Source organism: Pan troglodytes, chromosome 9 (assembly GCF_028858775.2).
Source record: "Pan troglodytes isolate AG18354 chromosome 9, NHGRI_mPanTro3-v2.0_pri, whole genome shotgun sequence".
NCBI lineage: Eukaryota > Metazoa > Chordata > Mammalia > Primates > Hominidae > Pan > Pan troglodytes.
Window position 1 is genome coordinate 22,018,090 of NC_072407.2, and position 22,766 is coordinate 22,040,855.

The 22,766-nt window shown below is 43.3% G+C and overlaps 1 protein-coding gene across 16 annotated transcripts in view; it reads right to left on the reverse strand.

The window, feature by feature from the left end:
* Positions 1 to 22,766, reverse strand: part of SERGEF (secretion regulating guanine nucleotide exchange factor) — a 225,045-nt gene that overhangs the window by 172,172 nt on the left and 30,107 nt on the right. The window lies entirely within an intron of this gene.

Consider the following 22,766-nt stretch of genomic DNA (forward strand, 5'->3'; position numbering starts at 1 on the left):
GGAGCCAGAAAAGCATTTAGTCCCCCAGATGCACCACATGGGAAGCTGGCCAGTGCTAAAAATGACAAAAGAAAATGAGATTTGCAAAAGGAGAAATGGACTTTCTTCTCCTAGATAAGAGAAAATTCACCAAATTCATTCAGTTGTACCAAGTGCCACATTTGTTATTTCAACAGAAATGCAAAATCTGATGAGCCATAGATTATTAACAGATTCTCTGCAATAAATATGCATAACCATGTGCGTTGTATAAATTCTTTATACATGTTTATTTTAACAAAGAAAAACTTTGCTTTAGAGACAAAACACAGAGCAGTGCATATTAAATTCTAGACAAATCTACTACTGCATACTTTGTGTTTGGTATCAAAGCTTCATCTGGCCCCACATTCAACATATGGTTTATAGTGTCAGCTAAAAAAATAACCATAGATTCATGGGGAAATGTCAGAATATTGCAGTGATACAAGGCTCTGCAGGGAAACAGTTCTCAGCATCAGCCTGCTAGCAGACACTAAGGTAGATACCAAGCAGTTTACAGGAATCTGACTTTTGGGCTTCCTCAAAGAGGGAACAAAGTCTGCGTAGCTCACAGGGTATTTGGGGTACCTCGTATATTATGAGAGCTGGGAGTAGGTCCATTCAAATGTACTCCTTCATGGCTCTTTGTGTGCTGTTCCTTTTGCTAAGAATGACCTCTCCTTAGCTGGTAAACTATGGCTCCACCGTTGGAGTCCAGCGCATGTACCACTAGTTCTATGAAACCTTTCTTGACTCCCCAGCTCTCCCCAGAAAGGGTGAAAGTCACCCTCCTGTGAGCCACCTTTATCATTGTACTCATCCACTACTATGCCGCCATTTGGCAGGTGAAAAAAATTAAGGTTCAGAGAAGTGACTAGCCCAGGGTCACACAGCTAAGCCACATCTCTTTCTACTAGCCCATGGTATTACTCTGCATTGGTTATTAAGCACTAGTCACTGCATAATCACTCAACATTCTTCCTTCACTTCTGCAAGATAAGCCTCTTAAAAACCCATGTGCCCAGGACCCATAGGGCATCCAACACTGGCAAATTGTCCCTCTACCTGAGCTGGCTAGGATTTCTAACCAGACTGCTCAGCAGGAGATTCCCAAGAAACCAGGGGATGAGACTGTTGCTGCTTAAATGACCGTTCCTCTGCTGGGAAAAACTAGGAAGTTGTTATCTCTAAGACTACAGAAATAATTTTACCAGAAATCACACATTGAATCCTTTCTTTCACATGAAGTAAAACATCTTAGAGCTTTCCTGTTATTGATTATTGAAGTCAAAGACAGGCAAGACTGGCAGAATATGGTGCCACCACTATTATATCCCCAATAGCAATTCAGCCATTCCACTTACAGAGCACTTTTCACCTTCAAAGCACTTTACAAAGATTAACTAATTAATCCTCATACTCTCTGGGGAGGCCATAGACATTCTGGTTAAGACAAGTCCAGAAACCAGGCTGACTTAATGTTCAGTCTTCAGTCTCAAGCCTAAATTTAATGCACTCTGAACTTGTCTATTTCTCCTCAAAATAAACTCTGCATCAGAAGGCTCACCCAGGACAGAAGAGACCCTTTTATTTTTCCTTTTCTTTTAAACAGACATTTACTGACCTCTTCCCAGGTACCCAGTACATTCATTGACGCTGGCTCAATCCTCACAATAATGCTGTGGCATATAGAGTATTAAGCTTATTTTACAGATGAGGTTAAATGATGAGAGTTAAATGATTTGGTTGAGTTCAAACAACAACCAAATAGTCGAATCAAGATTTAAACCTGTGTCTTCTGACTCCAGGGCCATTGGTATCTCCAATGATTGCACAGCTGCTGTCCCAAACTGACAAAACTTGGCTGATGAAACAGCCATTTTTACAATGTTTGAGGAAGACGAAAACCCAGATTAAATGGATATGCTCTGTGTACCATCCAGCTTTCCTCACTAGAATAATCTTCTTCCCAGGAGCCCATGTAGAACTCAGGACTGTAAGTGCTGAAATAAAGGCATAAACACATGGATGATGATTTTATGTCATCTGGAGTAAAAAAAAAACAATGAATCCACATATAAAAAATGCTCATTAATACACTGTAGATGAATGTCTGCATCAAGCTGATGCATGCTGTCAAATCCAGGGAGATTCAAATCACAAATTTAACAAACGTATCTTCTCCTTAAAGGATTATATATTACTATGATTAAAAAAAATAGATACACTAATGTCATCCAAAAAGTATAGGTATGTGTCTCCAGGTAAATGATAAATGACAGAGATGACAAAATAGCTCAAAACAAAGTCAGCAAGTGAAACACAATTTATAAGGCATGTCTATGTAAGAATTAGCACAGAGAAATAACTACAGAGCCAAGAAGTATAGACTGCAAAAGATATCAACGTACCACAGAAAACGACAGAGGCCAAATGAGAAGTATGGAGAAAGAACACCTAAGGGGTCTGGAACTAGAATTGTCCTGGCAGGCTTGAGGGAACAAGAGGCATTTAAGGTGAACTTCTGGATAAGAAAAGAAAATGAGAGACCAAGGGAGGATATTACAGGAGCAGCGTGAGGGGATGAGCAAAGATATGAAAATCAAAAGGCGGCCAGGCGCAGTGGCTCATGCCTGTAATCCTAGCACTTTGGGAGGCCAAGGTGGGAGGATCACCTGAGGTCAAGAGTTTGAGACCAGCCTGACCAACATGGTGAAACCCCGTCTCTACTAAAAATACAAAAATTAGCTGAGTGTGGTGGCCCACGACCGTAGTCCCAGCTACTGGGGAGGCTGAGGTGGGAGAATCACTTGAACCTGGGAGGCAGAGGTTGCAGTGAGCCGAGATGGCACCATTGCACTCCAGCCTGGGCAACAGAGGGAGACTCTGTCTCAAAAAAAAAAAAAAAAAAAAAAAAGTCAAAAGGCAGGAGAGTGAATAAGGGTCACAAGAGAAGGAGACTAGAAAGGCAGTCAAGACTGCCAGGCTGGGGCCAGCCACAGAGAAGTGCCATGGCTGGATCTGGATCTCACCCTCCAGACTAGGGATCCCTAAACTTGGTTGCTTACTATTAGTAAAAAAAAAAAAAAAAAAAAATTTTTTTTTTTTTGACACAGAGTCTTGCTGCATTATCCAGGCTGGAGTGCAGTGGCATAATCTTGGCTCACTGTAACCTCCACCTCCTGTATTCAAGCAATTCTCCCGCCTCAGCCTCCTGAGTAGCTGGGAGTAAAGTCATGCACCACCATCCGGCCAATTTTTGTATTTTTAGTAGAGACAGGGTTTTGCCATGTTGGCCAGGCTGGACTTGAACTCCTGACCTCAAGTGATCTGCCTGCCTCAGCCTCCCAAAGTGCTGGGATTACAGGTGTGAGCCAACACGCCTGATGTCTATTAGTAAAATATTTTTTTAACACATCACCAATATGTGTACATTAATTTATTTATTAAAGTATGTACATTAAATTACATTTATTAAAGTATGTACATTCTCTGTACAGTATCCTGCTTATTCTTGCAACAACCCTGTGAGTTAGGCACTTTTACCATCCCCATGTTACTGACAGGGAACAAGGTACTTACCCAAAGTCACAGAGGTAGCAAGTGAAAAAAGAAGAAAAGAAAGAAACAACAACAATAACATAAGCCTAGGATGCATCAAGGCCTAAACTAGAATAGAAGTCATAGGAAAACAAAGAAAAAAGAATTTACAGGGCTTGGCACCCCATTAGATGTGATTTTAAAAGGAAAGGAGAGGAAATAAACACCATTCTGAGATTTCAGGATTTCAAGGTGAGTAGGAAGATGATGAAGGTGTAGAGATGCTACATCAAGGGTCCTGCTAATGGGAATCATAAAATGTTATTTCATTACCAAATTATTTAACTCTTCTGGGGCATTTTGCAAACATGTTATCAAATAGTCAAATGTAAATGAAAAGGGAGAGAGTAAGGAGAAAGACTACTAGATGCAAACCACAGAGAGCAGGGGATACTCTGTGGGTAGGGTGGGTGGATGATGAATATTTAAGAGGCCAACTTCCTTTACCATCCATCAAGGGCTGCAGGTGCTGCAGCCATAGCTATAGGTACAATGAGAAGTAGCCCCAGGGATGTCTGAGCTCTTCAGGGAAGAGAAATTTCTACCCTGTTCTAGGGAAGGGAGTCCTATAGGTGATAGAAAGATAGATTAGAGGATCATCCATATTTTCTTGACAGTATCTGTCCAAAAAGGGAATATAATGTCACTGAAGATAGCAAAATGGAGTCAGCAAACTGAGGTGGATGGTATAAAAAGAAAATCCATGGGTAAGACAGAGAAAAGGTCACATGACCTCTTCAGTCCCTCTCAACTCTAATATTCCGGGATGTTACAAGGTCTTCTAGAATATACTCATGAAAAGGAGGAAGCTCTCTACCTATAGGTTTGTTATATTTATGATTCACCTGTTTACAAATACAAGCACCAGTTACTCTCTGGGTTATTCATTCTGTGTCCTTAGAAGGTTAAGAACCTGACTTCTGTAACTCATCCTTCATTCTGCCATGTGGACAGAGACTTTATAAAAAGGACATTTGATGATAATACCCAGGGACTAGTCAAACACAGAACTAACTGACCAAGAATCACCTAGCATCATCTTCCTGTACAAGGAGCAGGAAACAGGCAAGGAGAGAGCTCAGAGCACAGGTGCTGGAAGCAGTCACACCACACTCCTTTCTGTATAGCATGTGCCATGCTGCTCCTCCACAAGGCCTCTGATATGGTTTGGCTGTGTCCCCACCCAAATCTCATCTTGAACTGTAATCCCCATAATCCCCACATGTTGTGGGAGGGACCTGGTGGGAGGTAATTGAATCATGGGGTCAGTTTCCCCCATGCTGTTCTCATGATAGTGAGTTCTCACGAGATCTGATAGTTTTCTAAGTGTCTGGCATTTCCCCTGCTGGCTCTCATTCTCTCTCCTGCCGCCCTATGAAGGGGTGCCTTCTGTCATGATTGTAAGTTTCCTGAGGCCTCCCCAGCCATGCGGGAACTGTGAGTCAATTAAACCTCTTTTCTTTATAAATTACCCAGTTTCAGGCATTTCTTCACAGCAGCGTGAGAACAGACTAATACAGCCTCCATACTGGTTCCCTTTGTCCCCAGCTATCTCTACTACCCTGACCCCATTCACCTAGTCAACTCCTACTCATCTTCAACTCTGCCCACTACTCAACTCAGATCAGGTTCCTCTGTGCAACAATCTCAGAGGACCATGTTCCTCATCCTGGGAGCATTTACCTCAGTTTATAAATGCACACTCATTAGGACTGTTTAATTAATGTGTGTCTCCTCTTCCAGAGAGCCAGCTCCATGACACTGGGGACTGGCTATTTCACTCATTCTTGCGTCCTAGAATAATGCCCAACACAAAGTAGGCACTCAATAAATATCTGCTGCCTGAATGAACAATAGAATAAATGAATCCAACCACCTCCCTACCTATCAACCTACCTACCTCTCACTCACCACTACTGAAAACTACCATTCACTAGCTCCATAATCTTGAGCAAACTACTCAACAGCTCTAAGTCTTATCTGCAGAATGAAAACAAAAGCATCTCCCTTGCAGCATTGCTGCAAGGATACTTTTCCATAAAGCCTATGGCACATACTAACTAGTGAATGGCCATTACTACTACTATTCTCCCAAACTGAACAACACAGCCTTATTAAGGATTTCCATGGTTCCACACAGCATTTCTACCACTTTGTTAAATCTTCTCAGCCAATTCCCACCTACCAAAGTGTTAGGGTCAATGCCTCTAATGATAATCAAAAAAGAGAAAGAACATTGAAAGCTCTATCATGGAATTTTGATTTTTTTTAAGATTCAAGCATAGTGGCTTGCACATCAGAAGCCTCTAATGTACGAGACAAAACAAATTAATTAAAGGTAGGAAAAAGAAACGAGTGAAAGGAACAATGGAGAAGAAAGATGAAGCAAGATTAAGTTGGAAAAGAGAAGAGAGGAAGCTTCAACTCAAGACTCGTAAGACTTGAATTAAGATTCAGGCCTAATCCTGGCTTCTCTTCTAGGCTGCATGGCCTTGAACAGGTCCCTTCTGCTTTAGGCACCCAGTTTTCCCATCTATAAAACGAGAGGACCAGAATAGATGACCTCTTGGATACCTCCCTGATCTACATTTTAATTATGATGCCTAAAAATCTTCAGTATTAAAATGACTGGTATACAAATTAATTTTATTGTCACCTTCGGAATATTTAGTCTGACCACTGTCCAAAAATAAAGCATGCACTCTAATATCAAAGACTACTCATATAGTTCCTAGCGTAAATAAACATTAAAACTTGACTGTATAGTTTGTTATTTTTTAGTAAAATGTCACAAGTTTCCAAAGTCGTATCATAAACAATATCACATAATAAAAGGTTTGGAATTTTTTTAAGTTAATACAGAAATAAAATTTCCAAATATAGGCTGCCTAACTAAAAAGGGGAGAAAAAGCCCGCAAAGAGAATGAACAAAAGTTGAAAGGTTGGGGAGAATTTATTTATTGAGAGCTGACTCTGTATAAAACGCTTTAGGCACCATCACTAAGTTACATAATTAAATCAACCCTGAATGATTATTGTGAATCCCATTTTACAGATTAAGAAACAGACCACAGAGGTTAAATGACTTGTCCAAGATCACATAGCTAGTAAGTGGCACAGCTGCAATAATAATAATAATAATTGCTAATATTTTGAGGGCTATTTCATGCTAAACTCTTCATATGGATTATCCCTTTTAATCCACAGAAATACCCTGAGTAGGCATTATAATCCTCAAATTACAGATGAAAATATTAACGCATAGAGAGAGGTTATGTCTCTGGCTCAGAGCCAGCAGCTCTCAATGGCAAAGCTAGGATGGGACCCAGCGGCCTGGCAACCAGAGTCAGTGCCCTCAGTCATTGTCCTGCAGGGGATGCACAGGTCTGTCTGACCTCAGCTCCACTTTTCACTTGGTCACACTGGCTCTTCAAAAGTGAACATTCGCAAGGACTTCCTGAGGTTGTTCAGAGTCACAGGGACACACACGTGGGCTGGAGGCACAGAGAGAGCCCAGCTGATGAGTGAGTGAGCTTCATCCATCCTTGACCTATATGGCAAAGGTCAGATTCCCAAAACATAGAAGTATTCCACACAGCTGCTCCATTTTCACCACTGACTTTATTAGCTACCAAATCGGGGGCAGCAGTGATAGAAGTGAAGACAGACTGCACCCTGAGGAACACCAAGACTGAGTGCAGAACTATCTACAACATGTGGTTAGGGTTTTCCAGAGAAAAGCAAGGAGTCAGGCTGGTTTCTTCCTCCAGGCTAGGGAAGAGCATGGCAGGAAGCCCCAGTCCTAGTTTGTTCAGTAGCTCCCTTGCCTCTCTCAAAGCACCTACATTCTCTCAATGTTGGATGACTGCTCCTTTGTCAAAAGCATATTCATATTCCTCCTTCCTGGGCCTTAGGGCCATGCTCTGCCCCCAGCTCACAATGCTGGTCAGCCTGCAACACCTGTCAGCCTGCAATGCTGGTCAGCCTGTCTGTCCCACTTATGGAATCCTACTCCCCCTTCAGGGCCTAGCTTAAATGCTGCTGCCTCCCTAAAGCACCCTATTATCCCCTGGTCAGAATAAGCCACCTCTTCCTTTAGGAGCCACTGGCATGGTGCTTGTACCTCTGTTTCAACAACTTTCTATCCCTCCAAACATAGGGTTATTTGACTGCATATCTTAGTTTGCCCACTGAAGGGTGAAGAACAATGATCTTTTCTTATTCTCTCAGTATTCCCCACAGCACCTAACACAGAGCCTGACCCAGAGGTGGTGTTCAGTGTTTGTTGAACAGTAGGAATTGTAGGTATTGCTGTTACCACCAAGGATATCAGAGACCATCTAAACCTACTCTCCAAAGAGAAAACAAAACTAAGGAAAACAAATAATTTTCCAAGTCACACAGCCTATATAGATAGAAACAGATCCAGGCATTCACAATATTGAACAAATAGTTATTGAGCACTTTCTATACACCAGGTGCTGTCCTAGGTGCTAGGAGCTACTGCACTGAACAGAACACATAAAACTTAATCCTAGCACTTTTGTAGGCCAAAGTGGGAGGATCACTTGAGCCTTGAGTTTGATCGCTTGAGTTTGAGACCAACCTGGGCAACACAGCAAGATCCTGTCTCTACAAACAATTAAAAAAAAAAACTAGTTGAACAGGTAGTGCACACCTGTAGTCCTAGCTATTCCAGAGGCTGAGGTGGAAAGATTGCTTAAGCCTAGGAATTCAAGGTTGCAGGGAGCTATGACCATGCTACTGCACTCCAGCCTGAGTGACAGAACAAGAACTTGTCTCTAATTAAAAAAAAAAAAAAAGACAAAACTCCCTCCCATCATGGAGCTTAAATCTAAAGAGGGGAAAGACAGACAACAACAACAACAAAACATTACCTATGGCAAATGACTTTAATTGCTACAGAGAAATAAAAAGTAGGGAAAGGAGACAGGCAGTGCTGGGGAGGGAGATGGAGGCCCAGGACCAGTGTCCAGCTCCCATCTTCCTTTGTGAGCTTCTCCTCTACAGCACATCACCTTTCCTAATGAAAGAACCTTAAACTTACAAGTCCCAGCCAACTCAAGCAGAGGCAATGAAACTTGCTCAAGCTACCTCTCAAGCCTATGATGAAAAGGCAGGCAATAAACATAAATGCACTTTGTAAACTCTTAAATGCTAGTGTTAATAACATTATGACTATCACTCTCTAAAGCCAATTTACAAAGAACCAACATGAGAGGCTGGACCACGAGTCCCTGCTCTGAGATGTGCCGGCTGAGGTCTTGGTTTTCCTGTTCCTCCAGGGTCCAGCAGCACATCACACTGCTAGTTACACCTAGAAGCTGCTTGGCAACCTGAGAAAAATCCCTGATTGAGGCCAGTGACTCTACAGATGTTTCCCAACTCATTTCACATTCAAACTCTAAAGCTTCTTCACACAGTTTTAGATTCTTATTAATAACATTTTAAAATGCAGATTGCTGCCTAATCTTAGCTGCGTAATTAAAAAATAATCTTGCTTTTCTCCCTCCCGGCAAGAAAGGAAACCATACCCCAGGGCTTCTGCAGCTAAGAATCACACCCTACAGAAAAGCTAGTAGTAGGCTGGGGGGCGAGGAGTGTGGGTGGAGGGGTGAGGGAGGGTAGTTGAAGCCAAGCGGCAAGTCTAATCCCTTGATTTTAAAGAAAATGAAAATAAGGCTAAAAGAGGGGAATGATCTGCCCAAGGATACAGTATGTTTTGGTAGAGCCAGAACTAGGATCCTAATTTCCTGCTTCCCAGTAGACTCTGTCTGCTGCCTAGTGGGGACAGGAAAGAAGAACAACAAGCTGTAAGTCCTTGGAGGGTGAGTACCATGTCTATGTGATTCTCCTTACACAGTGAGCACAACACTGTTCATCTGGAGAAAGAGCTACAGGTTTTGGATTCTCAAGAGGATTATGGGAATAAGGTTCAAAGTTCTTTACATTCAATTCAGCCTCATAAACTATCTGAGCCAGAAGAAACCTTAGAGAACTTCTTACCCAATCATTTGCTTCTAGCTGGGTAAAACAAGGCCCAAGACAAAAGCAACTTAACTACTCAAGGTCAAATAGTGAGTTAGAAGTAAGACTAGACTAGAACCCAGGTCGCCCTGACTTCTAGTACATCTTGTCCACAGCTTCTTAGAAAAGTATAGGCATACTTCACTTTATTGCACTTCACAGATAACTGCGGTTTTTGTTTTGTTTTTTACAAATTGAAGGTTTGTGGCAACCCTGAGTCCAGTAAGTCTATTGGCGCCATTTTTCGAACAGCATGTGTTCTGTGTGACATTTTGGTAATTTTTGCAATATTTCAAACTTTTCATTGTTATTATTACATCTGTTATGGTGATCTGTAATCAATGATCATTGATGTTACTACTGCAATTATTTTGGGGCATCATGAACCATGCCCATATAAGATGGCAAACTTAATCGATTGTGTTCTGACTGCTCCACCGACCAGCCCTTCTTCTATCTCTCTCCCTCTCCTCAGGCCTCCCTATTTCCGGAGACACAACAATATTGAAATTAGGCCAATTAATAACCCTACCATGGCCTCTTAAGTATTCAAGTGAAAGGAAGAGTCACATATCTCTCACTTTAAATCAAAAGCTATAAATGATTAATCTTAGGGAGGAAGGTATGTCAAAAGCCAAGATAGGCTAAAAAGCTAGGCCTCTTGCACCTGTTAAGCAAGTTGTGAATGCAAAGGAAAAGTTCTTGAATGAAATTAAAAGTGCTTCGCTAGTGGACACCCTAATGATAAGAAAGCAAAATGGCCTTTTTGCTGATATAGAGAAAGTTCTAGTGGTCTGGATAAAGGGTGAAACCAGCCACAACATTCTCTTAAGCCAAAGCCTAAACCAGAGCAAGGCCTTAACTCTCTTCCATTGTAGGAAGGCTAAGAGAGGTGAGGGAACTGAGGAAAAAAAGATGGAAGCTAGCAGAGGATGGTTCATGAGGTTTAAAAAAAGAAGCTGTAGGACCGGTCATGGTGGCTCACACCTGTAATCCCAGCACTTTGAGAGGCTGAGGTGGGCGGATCACGAGGTCAGGAGATCAAGACCATCCTGGCTAACATGGTGAAACCCTGTCTCTACAAAAAATACAAAATCTTAGCCAGGTGTGGTGGTGCATGCCTGTAATCCCAGCTACTCGGGAAGCTGAGGCAGGAGAATCGCTTGAACCCAGGAGGTGGAGGTAGCAGTGAGCCAAGATCACACCACTGCACTCCAGCCTGGGCGACGCAGCGAGACTCCATCTAAAAAAAAGAAAAGAAAGAAAAGAAAAGAAGCTGTTTCCAAAAAAGTGCAAGGTGAAGCAGCAAGTGCTGATGCAGAAGCTGTAGCAAGTTATCCAGAAGATCTAGCTAAGAAAATTGATAAAGGTGGCTACACTACACAACAGCTTTTCAGTGTAGACCAAACAGCCTTCTATGGGAAGAAGATAACTATCTAGGGCTAATGCAGCTGGTGACTTTAAGTTGAAGCCAATTCTCATTCACCATTCCAAAAATCCTAGGGCACTTAAGAATTATGCTCAGTGTACTCTGCCTGTGCTCCAGAAATGGAACAACAGAGCCTGGATGATAGCACATCTGTTTATAGCATGGTTTACTGAATATTTTAAGCCCACTGTTGAGACCTACTGCTCAGAAAGGAGTCTTTTCAAAATGTTACTGCTCATTGACCAAGACCCTGGTCACTCAAGAGCACTGATAGAGGTGTACATGGAGATTAATGTTGTTCTCATGCCTGCTAATACAACATCCATCCTGCAGTCCAAGGATCAAGGAGTCATTTTGTCTTCTAAATCTTATTATTTCAGAAATACATTTTGTAAAGCTATAGCTGCCATAGATAGTGATTCCTCTGATGGATATGGGCAAAGTTATGAAAAAAATTCTGGAAAGGATTCATCATTCTAGATGCCATTAAGAACATTCATGATTCATGGGAAGAGGTCAAATAACATTAACAGGAGTTTGGAAGAAGTTGATTCCAACCCGCATGGATGACTTTGAGGGATTCAAGGCTTCAGTGGAAGAAGTAACTGCACATGTGGTAGAAACAGCAATACAACTAGAATTATACGTAGAGCCTAAAGAGGTGACTGAGTTGCTGCAATCTCATGATCAAACTTGTAGGGTTGAGAAGTTGCTTCTTAGGGATGGCAAAGAAAGTGATTTATTGAGATGGAATCTACTCCTGGTAAAGATTCTGTGAACAGTGTTGAAATGCTAACAAAAGTGATTTTATAAACTTAATTGACAAAGCAGCAGCAGGGTTTGAGAGGACTGACTCCAAATTTGAAAGACGTTCTACTATGAGTAAATGCTATCAAACAGCATTGCATGCTACAGAGAAATCTTGTGAAAGGGAGAGTTCAATTGATGTGGCAAATTTCACTATTGTCTCATTTTATGTAATTGTCACAGCCACTCCAGTCTTCAGCAACCACATCCCTGATCAGTCAGCAGCCATCAACATCAAGGCAAGACCTTCCTCTAAAAGGCCACCAGCAAAAAGATCACAACTCACTGAAGGCTCAGAAGATTTGCATTTTTTAGCCATAAAATATGTTTTAATTAAGATATGTACACTGTTTTATAGACATAATGCTATTGTGCATTTAATAGGTATAGTACACAGTATAGTATAACACAACTTTTATATACACTGGAAAAACAAAAAAATTGTGTGACTCGCTTTATTGGATATTTGCTTTATTGCTGTAGTCTGGGACCAAACCTGCAATAACTCCAAGGTATGCCTGTACAAGTCAACTTTTCCAAGCTTCCATTGAGACCTGCCTCACCTAATTATCATGGGCTTCCTGAGCTCCTTGGCAGGGAAGAGCAGACAGGTGATGTCCCCACGATTCCTCACTGCCTCCATCCCAGGGATGGCTTTTGGGAGGCCCAAGGGCTGGGTAATGAAAGAAACATCCCTTTCTCCATCTCCTCCAGATCCTCCTCTCCCTATCTGGAACTGCCATCCCTAATTCTGTACATCACCTTCAGTTTTTGTCCGTTGCAAAATCATCAGCAGTTTCCATCTCTGTGAAGTTACAAAAAAAAAAAAAGGAAAGAAAAAAGGCCAAGCACTGCACCCAGCTGTTGATGAGGCCGTGTTTTCCACTGATGACGATGACTCACAGTACCCAAGCTGAAGGCTAAAGCTGGGAATGCGACTTGGGAGAGTCAGCACAGCCAAAGGAAAGCCGCAGTTCCCAAGCACGCCTAAACCTGCAGAGAGGAGCTGCTTGAGTTCCCTTGGTAAAAATCCCAGCACTTGGCCATGGGAACACAGCTCCCCCTGCAGACCACCCTAAGGTCCCACAGGAGCAGGACCAGGGACAGACAGACCATACACTGGAGCCAGTGAATTCTGCAAAGCCCATCCACTGCCATGTATCCACTGCCACTGTTATGTTAGAAAGCCAGGACCCCACCTCTGAAACCCCAAGACATCCCACAACCCCCTAGAAATACTATTTGCATCCTTGGTTTCCAAAGAGAAACTGGCTTTGGGGAAATGGGAAGCTCAGATTAAGATCTCCAATAGAGGAGACAAAGGTTGGCCCCAATCTTTGGGTAAGCAATTCACCCAGAGGCAGCAGTAGGGAAGGGAAGGAGCCTATCCTAGGATGCCAATTTGTGGTCAACCAGTGAGAACATCTTGGTACATGACTTTAGACAGTGCCTCTCAAATTTAGTCTAACCCCATCCCTGGGAAACTGTCCCAGGTTCTTCAAGAGAGATTAGTATAAAAGATCTACTGGGGTCCTAATAGAGCTATACTCAAAGATGGGAAAACATTCTCCCACCCCATATTTGAGAACTCTACAAGGCTGAAACTGAGTGGTGGACATGGTCAGGAAGATGCCAATGGAGATAATGACCACTCCACTGTCAGTGGTTTGGGGACTTGGCACTTGCATTGAGCAGTGGCAATAATGAGCATCACCGAAGGAGGCCACTGAGGAGAACATACAATGGTCAAGGACCCACCAGGAAAGGGAAGATAATCAGGAGACTTAGAGTCCCAGTAATTCCAAAGTAGGGGGTTGGGAGAGGTTTGGGGTTAAAGTCCACTGTCAAGGCTAGTAGATGGTGTGACAAATGCTTGTCACATTCAAATGGCTTGTCTAGAGGTCCATGGCCTCATGGTATGGAAAAGGAGGGGTGCCAGGGCAGACCCAGGGTGGGACGGCCACCTTTCCCTTCCACATCTACTAATCTCCCTCCTGCTCTGCTCCCTGCTCCCATCTGTCCCTCAGGCCCCAGAATACAAACACCCTCTCCTAGCAGCTCAACTGCCAAGAACCTCCAAGTCACCAATGTGACCTTTTGTAAAAACTTGACACAGTTTAAGATTATCTTTCAGGGTGCTCACACTTAGTCCCACCAGAGACAGTTACCACCCAAGCTACAGTACTTTCCTTGGAGAGGAGGACTTTTCCATGGCCAGGGCCTGGGAGAGGCATCTGCTACTGAGGATTTTTCATTTCACAGGCTCAGCTCCAACCAAATCAGCAAAGCACTGTTACTATGGACCATCTGCCAGGACCTGGAAACAGCCCTGTTACATAAAGGGGCTGGTATAATGAAATTTATTAAACTGGATTCTTCCTCCACAAAGAAGCCAAAGTCTCTCATAAAAGGGCTGATGTGGGGCAGTGGAAGGGTCCTAGACAAGGGACCCACTGCGTTCTAATCCTGGCTGGCTCTGCTACGTGTTAGCTGTGGGACCATGGGGACAAATCATCTCTCACTGGGCTTCTGTTTTCTCAAATTTCAAATAAGGATAAAATGGTCCCTTCTAGGATTAAAATTCCACAATTTACTATTGTTTTCACCAAAATGGCAAACAGAAAAGAAAGTTTACCTTGATATTAATTGGTGCTGTAACGTTTTAAAGTGTTAACATTCTAAAAAAGGACATTGCTCTTATTTGTGGGCTTAATGGAGAGAAGTGGTGAATAGAGCCACTGACTCTGGGGCTGGCTGGGGGAGAAAGTGCGCAGAAGAGAAACTAATGGCTAGAAGCTTCTATCAGCTCAGGAATGAGTGGCCCAAACAAAACTCAATGTAGGAATGTGGCTGGGAAGCAGTAGTACTATTGATGGCTCCCTGCCTATGCACACAGTAACTTTCCAGTTTACAAAGTGCTTTCCATGATCTTATTTGAGCCTCACAACAACCCCAAACTTGACAAGGTGATCTTGACCTGCAATTCACATTGAGCGAAGCAAGGCTAAGTACCCACGTAGAGTGAGCCCATGTCTCTTTAATGTCTCTTCGGTTTCCTCATGTGTAAAATGGGAGTAAGCCTCACCTGGCAAAATTTGTATATGGATTAAACAAATGTTTGTAAAGCCCTGGTAAAATGCCTGGCATACATGTGCCCTTGTGAGTGACCCCTTCCTCACACATCTCCATCTCCTCAAAGAGGTATAAGGAGAAGCCCCAGAGCTGCTCATTTTTAGACCTTTAAGAAATGCTTCAAGATGAAAGGTAACATGATGGTTTCCTGAATGACCTTCCATATGGCTCAAGATAGCTTCCCAGAAGAAAGGCCAATGAACCAGATAACTCCAGTCCCACCCATCTCCCAATCTCATAGATTCCCAAAATCACCTGAGCCCCTGAAAGGGGCTCCCCTAAGAATTCAGAGGACTTCTAATTCAGCCACAGCGATGAGTAGAAAGCAAGCATGAGGCCACAACAGAGGAGACTGCAAGAGCACCCCGAGTCAGGGTCTCTCCTTTCAATGTTTATGTTTCTCACACACCTCCACTCCTCACAGAAACCTCCAGCTGCTCCTCCACTGCTCACAGAGTAATGCCTCAACAAGGACCCCTTCTCATTGTACCCAAAAGTTCCCGATGTCTTATCATCTGGCCCAGGTCAAGCAAACTACACCACAGAGCACTTCCCACTTCTATAGATTTTTTCGCAGTATTCCTTCTGTTTGGAATGCCCTCCCCTCACTTCTGCCTATGCAACAAATATTTGTTGAACAAATGAGTGAAGGAATAAAGGGAGGAATTGTGAATGAGTAAAGGATATAAGACACCCCTGTGAAGCAGACAAATTAGGAATTAAGGCCCTCATTTTACAGGTGAGGAAGTTCAGGCCCAATGACTTGCCCAAGATCACACAGCAACAAATAGCCAAATTAGAACTTAAACCTAGCTCTTCAGGGTTCTTTTGGCCACATTAAGCTTCCTCCTGAGGTAAAAAGTCACTCTCTGATTGGGCAAGAGTTGATTCCTCCAATATTCCTCAGAATGGGCTGCTTTCACCTTGGCTCACATTGAGAGCACTTTAAGGTACTGGTCTATGATTATTTATTTATTTATTTTTGAGACGGAGTCTCACTCTGTCGCCCAGGCTAGAGTGCAGTGGTGTGATCTTGGCTCTCTGCAACTTCTGCCTCCAGGGTTCCAGTGATTCTCTTGCCTCAGCCTCCCGAGTAGATGGGACTACAGGCATGTACCACCACCCCGGCTAATTTTCTTTTTTTTTTTTTTTTTAGCAGAGATGGGATTTCACCATATTGGCCAGGCTGGTCTCAAACTCCTGACCTCGTGATCCGCCCGCCTTGGCCTCCCAAAGTGCTGGGATTACATGAGTGAGCCACCGTGCCCGGCTGTCACTGTGATTATTGAGAGCACCCATGGGATAGGCAAGGTCCCCTGAGAAAGGGCAAGCAGAGTGCCATCTGCCAAGAACCTAAAAATGATGGCAAAATTACAGGCCAGTAACTCAATGCTTACTTTTAGAGAGCTCCTGGAACAAATCAATCTCCATCAGGAAAGAGGAAGATTCTTTGAATGGAAACTGAGCTCTCTGCCAGGGACCTCTACACCCTTCCCAGAACCATCTGGTGAGCTTGCAGCATGGCTGGTCACCCCACTCACTATGGACAGATGGGGAAGCCAAGGTCTCAAGGCAAGGCCTTGCAGATAGGCAGGAGCAAAGCTGGTCTTAAAACGCTGGGGCATCAGGCATCGCTGTCAGCCTCAGGGAGCTGAGGCTCTCTGGCCTGGGCTTCTCCAAGAAGGTAGGAAGAGGGCAGGGCCAGCTACAGGCTGTATCTCCTGAACACAGCCATTGGAAATAGCATCACTTCCACATCCAAAAGTTCTACCCATCCCATGCCACCAGCACTCGAGTCTCTCCTCTATAGTTGGAGAAATCCAGGGATGAATAAAGCAGACCAAGTCCCTAACCTTGAGGGGCTCACATTCGGTTAGGAGAGAATGACAACAAATAAGTAAACATATAATGACACTATGATTTCAGGCAATGAAAACTGCTATAATGAAAAATAACGCAGTGAAGGGAATAGAGTGTAAGAGGTGACATTTGGACAAGAACCAATGGAAGTGAGGCAGTAGCTATGCAGGAATCACAGAGACGAGCATTCCTGGAGGAAAGAACTGCTAGAACACAGGCACAGAGGGGAAAGGTATTTAACCATTTCTCAGTGGGCTTTATACCACCAGCCACCACTCCCTAACCTGCTCCAATAAATACCTGCCCTTTCCTGCTTCAAAGGCCTCCTCCCTCTGGCAGTTCACCACCGTAACTCCCCCAGAAGCTTTCTCCAGGAAGGAGAGACAAAATATCTGTTGCCCCCTCCCTAAAGCCTAAAGGGCTGCTACAGACTGAATGGTTGTGTCCCCATCAAATTCATATGTTGAAATCCTAACCCTTAATATTATGGAGACAAGGCCTGTGGGAGGTGATGAGGTCATGAAGGTAGGGCCCTCATGAATGGGATCATTGGCCTTATAAAAGAAACCCCAGAGAGCTCCTTTACTTCTTCTGCCATGTGAGGCACAGCAAAAAGGTGAGAGTCTATGAACCAGGAGGCAGGCCATCACCAGACACCAAATCTTCTGGTACTTTGATTAGGACTTCCCAGCCTCCAGAACTGTAAGACATAGGTTTCTATTGTTTATAAGCCACCCAGTCTATATTACTTGGTATAGCAGCCTGAATGGAATAAGATAGTCAATTGCTACATTTCCCATAAGGTCACCTTGAGAGGAAGTGGCATGATGAAATAAAATAAGCTTTGATATCAAACACAGCAGGATTCAAGTGTCTGCTTTGCTTTCTAACTAGCTATGGTACTTTATACAAGCCACTTAGCCTCTCTGAGCCTCAATCCTCACCTAGAATGAAGGGAAATGAACCCTACCTTAAGGGGCTACAGCAGTATTACCCTCAGGCTGTGGAGCAGTACCTGGTAGAGCACCTAGTACATAGTAAGTACTTGGCAAACACTGGCTCCCTGCCCTATCCTGATCCCCTTGGAAATTAAAAAAAAAAATGTTCTTATTCAACCAATTGTGCTAACTCATGTCTTCAGCATGTCTCTGGCAAGGCCCTGGGCCTGCCCATCTGTGGGGTATAGGACTTAAGAGATGACCCCTAATTCTATCCATTGCACAGTGTGATGGGAAGCCTTGGTCCAGAGAACTGAGGAGGAGAACTGGACAGGGCAGAGGCGAGCAGAAAAGACGTGCACATTGCTTTGGCTGTGAGTGAGAAGGTGAAAAATCATTAAGACCAGGCCCTTGAAGAAATCAGGAAAAAGGCAGACAGTTAACTGCCACTGCCAGGTCCTCTCCCACAGCTGGCTCACTGGCCCTTGTGCCCTGGATCTCCATGGGGCAGCCAGCTAGAGGTCAGATCAATATCAGTTCCTGTTAAGAGCAAGGACTATCAGCTATTAACTCAGGGTGTGTCCTTATGCAAGACCCTTTCCCTTTCTGGGCCTAGGTTCTCCCATCCATACAAAAACAGGGAAGGCTTGGGTGACCTCTAGGGGCCCTTTCAGCTCTGACCTTACTAATTCCGAATAATGACTCTACCAGCCTCATCCCAAGGCTAGCTGGCTGCCTACTGCTGCCATCTGGTGGCCCTGCAGGCCCAGCCCCTTGTCGAATACACCCACTTCAGAGGGTGACTCCTGCTTCTGCTTCAGGTGCACACATGTTACACTTCTCTAGACCACAGATCAATGGGTATTCACAGCCAAACACAAAATCCAAATATAATGATAACGCTTCATCTCTCTAGCAGAGATGACACAGCTGCAGCTGAGAGCATGACCTCCCTTCTCAAAGACAGAAGGTAACCTGCATAAGATCACAGAGCTGCCTGGTTCCCAGGCCAGTACACGGTTTCACTTTGCCACAATGCTTAGGGCTGGTGGGTACCTGCAAACCAAAAATAAAGTCAGCCTAGAGCCAAGGAACAAAGCTGTTTGAAGGTGGGGAAAAAACTGCCAGGATTCCTCGAAAACCTCAAGAAATGGTAAGGCATGGCACGTGAACAGGCTGAGCACTGCTTGCAGAAATTAACTGGAAATACAAACTTGGGGTATCCAATGTATCTCCCTAATCTTGGAGGTGATCATTCCTAAGAACACCTGCAGGGTCTTCCATAAACCAGGCTCCAAGCCACCACCACAGCCTGGATCCTAGACTAGGCAGACCACCAAATAGTGGGGAAGACACCTGGGGTAGCATTGTGTGTTTGTGTGAGCTTCCCCCTGCCAGACAGCAGCTCCTCCGGGCAGGGTTATATCTTTTCTTCTCTATCTCCAGGCCTCTTAACACCTGGCCAGAGGAGCTCAGTGAATGCAAGTATACAAGTAGATCCTTTAGGTTTCTGCACAACATGGGACCTGTCTATTCTTTGTGGACTCAACTGATCATACCCTTGGCTCTGTCTGCAGCCTTCCTTCATAGTAAAAAGCACATTGTGTGACTTTAACTAGGTCGCTTGCTTTTTCAGGCCTCTATCATCGCACATCTGCAGCATACTAGGGTTTTACTGGATGATCTTCAAAGTCCTTTTAATTCTAAAATGCTAGAATTTGAAACCCCCAGGCAAATCAAGACTAATCTTCACCTGCAGACACAGCCGCTAAAAATGGGAAAGGGGAAAGTAATCAAACAATGCTTCCCTCTAGTGGTTCAGTGCTGTCATTACACCCTACCTGCGCAGAGACCTTATCACTCAACATCTACTCCAATTCACCCTGAACTCTGAATGAAAGAAATCAGCCTGCAGCCAGCAGAGCCCAAGTGCAGGGGAGCGGGAGAGAAAAGAAAGAGGCCAGGCTCAAGAAGCCAAAGAGGCCTCTTAGCCAGTTCCACAATAGTGGAGAAATTATCCATCTTTAGGAACAAATATATTTTGCAACTTAAAGGACCTTTTGTGACCTCCAACTCCCTTCTTCAGATGAAGAAATTGAGGCTCAGGGATATTCAGGAGGGACTTACCCAAAGTCACAAAGCTGACTCATGACCAAGCCAAAAATAGATGGCCACTCTCCTGCCTCCTGCTAAAGTATCTTGCCTCTCTTCCATGCAACCTCCGAATTGAGGCCCGTGCAAGTGACTTGTCAAGGACATATATACATGGGAATAGATGGCAAAGGAGCCAGTCTCTTGCACTGAGGGGTAAGTGATCTTATTCATTAACTTTAAAATAGTATTTATAGGAGCTATAATCAAATTGAAAATATTCAAAATTCAGCATAGAAAACAAAATTCACTCATAATCCCACCTGGCCCATTTCCTTCTAGTCTTTTCTACAGAAACATTCTTTTTTTCTTTCAACAAATTAGAAGTTACAGTATGGTTAATCATTCTTTTCACTTACTATACCATGAGCGTATTCCTGTCATTAAATATCCTTCTAAAACATTCTATTTAATGACAATATAATATTCCAACATATGGCTCTGCCACAATTTGTTTAACCAATCTCTCTTCAATTTCATTTGTTTCCATACCTTTGTTCTTGTCATTATAAATTAGGCTGCAGTAAATGGCATTATACTTAATCTTTGAATACATCCATGACTATTTCTTTAGGCCAGTTTTATTTTTTATAGGATAGAATTTCAGAGCTAGAATGACCCTTAAAGATTATTATGTAAACGTATTGGCCAGATGGAAGAAAGGGACCAGAGAGTTTAGTGTCTTGCCAGAGGACAAAGAGAAAGCAAGAGAAGCAAGTCAAACTCTCCATCTATTAAAATGTGACCTTCCCAAAGCCCAACCACAATTTCACACCCTTCCCTGACCAACTTCACCCACACTGACCTCTCCTTCCCCTGAAATCCTAGAGCCTGCAGTGTCTGGGTCACTCCTTCGGCCCTTGGCCACAATCTTTTTATTCTTCTACTAAATATTTAGTTGTTCATCCAACCACAAGCTTCCTAAAGGTGGTTCTGGATTTTATATTCCCCTGTATTCTGTAGCATAGTACTATATACATATAGATAAGCATTTCACAAATATCTGCTAAAGGACTAAAGATACCTATGAATTTCCTTCCAATTGCTTGCCGAAATGTAGTATCACTGTCAAAAGTTGGGCAAAGATGTTTCTTTGAAGGGTAAAAGAAGTTTAGCTGATGAGTTAGAGCTCTCTGAGAAACACAAGATCTGGAATTAGAATAGCAGGCTTGGGGACAAAAGATGGGATTCAAGTTTTAGCTCTGTCCATCTATGTGAAACAGGGCAATGCCATTAACGAAGTAGGGACTCTTGTGTGAAGTAAGGATAATAATACTCATCTTGCCAACTTCATATGAGAACATGGATGTGAAAGTACTTTATAGTGATAAGGGCGGTCCGTGAGAGTTATGATTGCTGTTGTATTCTCATGTAGCTGCTTCTGTGAATCCCAGAATGGCCTCCTGACCCTCGCTTCTCAGGAACCATTTCCCAGTTTCTACTCCACACACATAACCTTAAAGAAATCTATGGCTGCACTCTTCAGGTAAGAATAAATGTTTTCTTGAAGCAGAACTTCTTTTTTTTCTCTTTGAGACAGGGTCTCACTCTGTCACCCAGGCTGGACTGCAGTGGCGCAACCTTAGCTTACTGCAGCCTCCACCTCCTGGGCTCAAGCCATCCTCCTGCCCCAGCCTCCCAAGTAGCTGGGACCACAGGCACGCACCACCACACCCAGCTAATTTTTTTATATTTTGATGTAGAGACAGAGTTTTGCCATACTGCCCAGGCTGATCTCAAACTCCTGGGCTCAAGAGATCCACCTGTCTCAGCCTCCCAAAGTGTTGGAATTACAGACGTGAGCCACCATGCCTGGCCAAAGCAGAACTTCTTATACAGAAGGAACTGTCATTCCTGGTTCAGGTCCCTGGATTTGACTAGTTAAGTCGTCCACCCTTCCTCATCATCTCTGGAAAGAATGTAACAAGGCAGAAAGAACACTGTACTGAGAGTTCTTTCTCTCTCTCAATCAAGAGATTGAGTTCTGGTCCTAGCTCCTTCATTCACTCACTGTGCCTCCCCTATTTAGTCCTCAGTTTTCACATCTCTAAACTGAGGAATTAAGGCCAGATGATCTCTAAGTTTCCATCCATTACTGACATTCTAAGGATTCTAGGATAAAAACTCATGACTTTAATAAGAATCAAAAAGTATCCATTTCAAAACAAGCCTTTGAGCTCAGTTTGACTTTCACTCATTGGGTTTTCAAAGTTCTAAAGCACAAGCATCATTAATTCCAAAGCACCTGCTTTAAATAGAGCCCATGAGGTCAGAATCTCCCCAAGCTTGGTTGAAGTTTCATGATATATGGTCCCAAAGAAGATGGAGTAATGTATACTGTCACCCTATTCTGAAAAGGATCTTGGCCCCAAAACAGAAAAATCAGCATTAGGTATATTTATAAACTCAGTTTAGTGTGAATCAATGGCTGGGCTTGAATTTCACTAATGCTTAGACATCAAATGCAATAAAATATTTCTTGGGCTGTGACACTTGAAAGAGTAGCCAACAGCCAGTCCCTTTCATATGTACCATACAATTCCCCTCTTTAGGAAAACAAATAATTAAAAAAAACTCAATCAAAAGGATATAACCACAAATCAAGAGGACACCGATGGAAGGGAGAAAATTTCACTGGAAAGTAGAACTAGATTTCTAGCTTAAAGTTGCCATAAAGTCACTTTCTCTCTGCTTGGTTTCAGTTTTTTCATTTGCAAAGTGAGGAAGTTGCTTCTTCCATCATTGATTCTCTAAAACTTCTAAGACTCTTTGGCTTTTTA